The sequence below is a fragment of the Excalfactoria chinensis genome, chromosome 2 (assembly GCF_039878825.1).
Source record: "Excalfactoria chinensis isolate bCotChi1 chromosome 2, bCotChi1.hap2, whole genome shotgun sequence".
Lineage (NCBI taxonomy): Eukaryota > Metazoa > Chordata > Aves > Galliformes > Phasianidae > Excalfactoria > Excalfactoria chinensis.
In genome coordinates this window covers 13740651-13746650 of record NC_092826.1, presented here as the reverse complement: position 1 = coordinate 13746650, position 6000 = coordinate 13740651, and the positions used below count along the sequence as shown (strand labels likewise).

At 47.3% G+C, this 6000-nt stretch overlaps 1 long non-coding RNA gene across 1 annotated transcript in view; it reads left to right on the top strand.

Moving 5' to 3' along the window:
- Nucleotides 1–401: 401 nt before the first annotated feature.
- LOC140248515 (uncharacterized) overlaps nucleotides 402–6000 on the top strand; it is a 28137-nt gene continuing 22538 nt past the window's right edge. The window contains exon 1 of the long non-coding RNA XR_011902850.1: nucleotides 402–719. This is a non-coding gene — a long non-coding RNA (uncharacterized lncRNA). The remainder of the gene's footprint in view (nucleotides 720–6000) is intronic.

Genomic DNA, 6000 nt, shown 5'->3' with positions numbered 1-6000 from the left:
TCTCATGCCCTTCCAATTCTTTGCCGTTACGCGATACTGCAGTCGGACAGTGGTGTGAAAACACGGACTGAATTCCACCGTGCTCTGTATGTGGCTCTGCTTGGACACAGCAATAAAGCTGGGACTATTAGCAAAGGGTAATTTAAATCGGAAGATGGAATCAGAGGCACTCCCTGCACACCAGGGGGTGTCACGGTGGGACCACACCCCTGGGTTTCAGACACATTTCCCTTGCCTATGGCACTTGTCAAGATGGGAGTCCCTGCAGTAGCTGAGTTTTGAAGCTGAGCAGTTTGGCTGAATGGAATGTTAATTTGATATTTAATAACATCACGCTTAAGCAGCATCTCTGACTCGAGCAGAGCTCTGAGCTCCAGCACGGCCCCTCTGTCCCCAGCCAACACAACAGTTCAATACAGACAGCCAGGAAAATTAATAAATAAATAAAATAAATTAAAAAAAGAAGAAAAGAAAGAAAGAAAGAAAGAAAAAAGAACTTCCCTCCCCCCGCTGCTTTATCCGAGCATTGATTTTTACAAAATGGCCGGAAAATGAGCGGTGAGCACCTCTCGAGCAAAGCGCCTCTGAGCCGCTGCTGCCATCCGCGGGGCGCTGCTGCCACCTCGTGTCGCACTGCGCGGGGACAGAGGGATGCAGGGACCTTCCAACGGGGCGGCCCCGGCCCCGGGGAGCTGCTGGCAAACCGATAAGGAAATAAGGTAATATTCTGTGCGGGTGTCCCCTCTGCGAATCCCTCTTTGTTCTCTGCTGGCTGCAGAAATGAGCGTGCATGCGGCAGTCTGTGCTCTGTGAGCAGGAGTTGGCTGCTGAGCAGCGGGGGTGTGGGTGTGTGACTCAGGACTGGCAGGAGGGAATGGGGTTTTCCTCAGCCTCATGCTGCCCCCATAGCCCTGCGCGGGCTGTTTTATTTCTCTGAGCGTTTCTGTAAACCTGAGCTATGCCTCGGGTGCCAAACCTCACCGAGCTAAGAATCTTATCATAGAATCATAGAATGGCTTGGGTTGGAAGGGAGCTTGCAGATCATCATGTTCCGACCTCCTGCCATGTGCAGGGCTGTGCCCGCCAGCTCAGGATGCCCATGTCCCTATCCAACACCTGCAGGGATGGGGCACCCACAGCTCCCCTGGGCAGCTGTGCCACTACCTCACCACCCTTTGAGTGAAGAATGCCTTCCTAACATCTAACAGAAATGTCCCCTCTTTTAGTTTAAAACCATTCTCCCTTGTCCTATCGCTATCAGACTATGTATGTCAGTCCCCCCTACATGTGAACTCCCTTAAAATACTGCAAGGCTGTAATGACATCTCCTCAGAGCCTTCTCTTCTCCCAGCTCCCTCAGCCTTTCTCCATAGCAGAGGTGCTCCAGCCCTGCACCCAACTTCATGGCCCTCCTGTGGATCCAGTCCAATGGCTCTACATCCTCCATGTGCTGGGGGCCCCAGGCCTGGACTACAGATGGGGCCTTAAAAGGGCAGAGGGGAACAATCACCTCCCTCTCCCTGCTGGCCAGATATTGGGCGCCCCTTTGCTTACACTACAAAGCTGTGCTTGACTAGGGAGACCTTCTGGCTGTTCTCCCTGGAGGTTGTGTTGTTTCCAGGTGCCACCCCATCCTGTGTCCTCCCTCCACCAGGCCCCTCAGTACAAGAAAGACACTTGAAGCCCTGGAGTATGTCCAGAGAAGAGCAATGAAACTGTGTAGGGTCTGGAGCACAAGTTTTATAGGGAGAAGCTGATGGAATTAGGATTGTTCAGTCTGGAGGAGAGGAGGCTCCTGTGAGACCTTATCATTCCCTACAGCTGCTGGAAGGAAGGCTGCAATGAGCTGTGTTGGTCCTTTCTCCCAGGTAACAGCAATTGGCCTCGAGGAGATGGCCTTAAGTTGTGAGAGGAAAGGTTCAGGCTGGATATAAGGAAAAATTTCTTCACAGAAGGAGTGGCGAGGTGTTAGGACAGACTGCCCAAGGAGGTGGTGGAGTCACTGTTGCTGGGGGCATTCAAGAAATGTGTAATGTGGCTCTGAAGGATGTGGTTTAGTGGGCATGGTGAGCAAGGGTAGCTGGACTGGATGATCTTCAAGTTCTTTTCCAACCTTAATGGTTGTATGATTTTATGAACACAAAGACATCTTCAGAATAAGCAGAGATCCTGAGCATTCCCTGCTTGGGGCATCAGTCAGCCTTCCACACATGTATCTCTGTGTACCTGAAGACTCTTCACCCCACAGTCTCACCATGCAACAGAAGGGTGATCAGGTATCTCTGCTCTATTCACCAGCAGTGTGCTGCTTGGTTGATGCCATTTAGTTTGTGGGCTGGAATTTTCTTTGGAGCAGGGCTCCTGGTCTCCTGCAGGGCTGCAAAATGCCACATGACTGCTGACTGTGATGACAAAGTCTGAAATTACAGAGGATAATTGACGTGTGCAATAGGGTTAACCAGCTTAAATATAGCTGACAAAATACTGAATAATCTTTTAGCAGTAAGAGAGTTCTCATTTGTCAAAAGCTATCTCATCTCCTTTAAGTATGGGAAAACAATGATCAAGAACTGAAACCCATGCTGAGTTTTTAATGGCAGTGAGTGTTTCTGTGGCAAGTGGCCCATACAGTCTCTCCTTAGAGAAGATAACAAAGTCCTATACGGCAGCAGTTTTCCACGGGCAAAACCTAGCAAATACACACAAAATAAAGTCTCCTTGCCTAATCACTGGGCTCTGAAACAAGTTCACTATTGCTATGGATAACCACTTCATAACTGTCCTTTGCAGGTTCAGGGTCAGCTTATACAAGCTGTAGATTTGGCAGTCTGCAAAGGAGTTTGTGGTAGTTTTTACGATAATGGTGATAAAGGAAGAAAAACAATTTTTTCCTTTCCTGGGGAGAAAAACAACACCCACAATATTGGAAAACAGCGGGAAATTGGAGAGCTGCAAACAGGGCACAGAGTGTTCTTGCCTGTGATTCTTGTTGCAGGAGAATGAGCTGTAAGGGAACACAAAGGATGGAAGCTACTGCAAAGCACAGAAGAAGAGCTGAGGATATTGTTCGTTATTCCTGTATTTCCTCACAGAAAACTGCTTCTGCAAATATAGAAAGGAAATGGACAGGAAAGCACAGAGACAAAATATACACTGAACCCACATGCCTGTGTGGTATTCAGGAACGTGTGAAAAGTTTTGGGCTCTGAGGTAAAGCCTGATTAAAAATAAAATAAAATGAAATAAAATGAGAAATGAGGTAACATTTGTTTTCTGAAGAGAAATGTGACTCTGGGTAGGTTTTGTGTGAAATCTCTTTTTTTTTCTGTGAGCAGATGAAGGTGAGTCACTTATATTGATATCAGACAACAAGCACGTGGGAGGGAAGCTGGCTATCACCTCACACTCTCTGTTTAACAAGAAATATTATTCACCCGCAGCAGATACAGCTTTCCCAGTCAGAGTGCACAGGTGAATTAACTGAGTGTGGGCACCCTCTGTGCACAGCACTAACACAAATATAAGTGAGAAAGGAGAGCTGACCACTGAAAACCTTCCGCTGATTTGGTTTGTGAACACCACAGCCCCTGTGACAAGGGGCACTGCCCTCCAGCACACATTGCTGTTGCTTTGGCACAAGCCCTTGTGGACCTCCTGGAGCCAGTGGCCGTGGGAGCAGTGAGTTAGTTTCCATTCTGGGTAATGGGCCAAGTCAGTAAGGAGTTGAGGGACACATGTGGGGCAGATTGGATCTCTCTTTGAACACCTGTAAAGTAACACAGTTCTGTGTGGATGTAAATAAGGATGGGTGCTTATCTCAAATGGTCCATTAAGCATTAAGAACAACTTGCCTCTAAAAGTACAAGTTGGGGCCCGCATCGGGCTGACTGCATCCTATCTGTGTTCTGTATTGCCATTCTGCTGTGTGAGCATCTGAGATCTCTGGTCCTGTGTTTCCTCAGTTTTTCTTTCCTCCAGTTTCCAGAATCGGAAGCTTTATAACATAGCCCACATCATGATTCAGTCTGATTGCTTTCTCTGCACATTATTTCTGTGGCTGTTTTATGGCTGGAGTTTGACCTCCATTTAGAGACCTGTTTTTCAGCATCAGTGTTGTAGGGAAAGGCTGCCATCAGCCTTGTCTGTGTCAATTCCTGTTCGCGTCCCTCTGTGGGGTCTCAGTGAAGATTCCCTCATCCCCTCAGTTTCTCATCTCTCCAGTTGATCCATGCAGATGTCAAGTCTCCAGACTATAACAGACTAATCTGTTAATGTTCTGTAGACATCTCTGGAATGATAACATCTGCGCTCTGACTGAACTGGCTGGGAATGTTATATCAAATATAACATCCCTGATAGTTTCTGCTTCCCGACACACGTTCTTCAGCCACTGTTCTGCATCTGGTTCATTTTGCAGAAACTGCAGCAGTACTTGACTGAAAATGGCATCTGTAAGTAACACTCCCTGGATGACGGAGGAAAAGAAGGCAATGAAGAGCTTGCAGCCACCCAGCTCATGCCTTTATTCTGGTACTGGGCTCAGCCCTGGGAGTACAACCTGAATTTTCTGAGGCACTGCAGAGGTCATACTAATGTGCCTTCAGGTTGCATACCAGTATTTTTAATTCGGTGAATGGTGGAAGTGCCACACACCAGCCATATAGACATGACCCTTGGAAAGCAGCAGCACTATCTCTTCCACACCATTACTTTTTATTGCATTCACTGCTATATCTCTGCAAAACAGGGAGACAAAATGCCTGCAGAGCTATTTCCATTTTTCGAAAGAACCAGTCTGCTGCACCTCATGTGTGTGACATGGAGAACATCAGTCATTTAGAGCCAAACTGCAGCTGAAAAGGTCACAGTCACAGTGTCAGGTAAATGAAATGTTTAATCCAAGTAGAACATCAGTTACATTTGCAGTGGTGCTCAAAGTCACTCATGTTTCCCTTTCTTTTTTCTTCCCTAAAGCCCAGCACAGAGTGGTGCAGCGTCAGCTGAATGCACTGTCACATTACACAGCCTCTCCAGAAGGTGCTTTGATTACTTTGGTTTTATTTTAAAGACTGTTAAACCAAATGCAACCATCTGCATCATGCTGTCTATGCTCTGAGAGAAAGGAGTCTGCATTCATGTTGCTTGTATGGAGAGCTAATGTTGGGTGGGGTTTCGTCTCCTGTTTTTTGGTGTGTTTTTTGTCCCAGTGAATGTGAGTTTTCCAAGAAGATCTTTTAAACAGAACCATTCAAAATGAGTGATAAAGACAATGAAGAGGATGTACGAGACAGCCACAGCCCAGTGGCTCCATGGGTTGTTTATGGGGAGACAGAGAATTCTTTGCTCTGTGCTGCCAGGTGAAACTCAGCACCGTGACTCATAGACCCAGACTGCATTCAACCTTTTAGTTTCCTTTCAGTGTCCAAAGAGGAGCTGTAAGAAAGAAGGGGACAGACTCTTTAACAGGGTCTGTTGTGACAGGACAAGGGAAAATGGTTTCACGCTAAAAGGGTGAGATCTAGGCTAGATATAAGGAAGAGTAAAGTAGTGAGGCGCAGGAACAGTGAGGTAGTACGGATGCTCTGTCTCTGTAGACATTCAAGGCCAGGCTGGACAGAGTTCTGAGCATCCTGATCAAGCTGTAGGAATCCCTGTTCATTGCAGGCTAGTAGGACTAGATGGCCTTTAAAGATCCCCAGTACTGATCAGATGTGAATAAGGTGGTGAGGGATGAATGCTGCCTGGGTGTGCAGGACAGGAGTGACCTGCAAAGCACCCAGCCCCTTCTGATGCACCCACAGCCCCCAGGCTCTGCCCTCCTGGGTGACTGCAGAGGAGACAGATCTATTGCCCTCAGCTCCCCAGTTTTCTCAGGTTGGCTTTGCATCTCAGCATAAGCTTATGCCATCACTGGCTGGTGAGCTGTGCTGCTTTCTTTGACACTCTGAGGCTGTGTGTTTCCTAGAAAAAAAGAAAAAGAAAAAGGAAAAAGACTGAGGA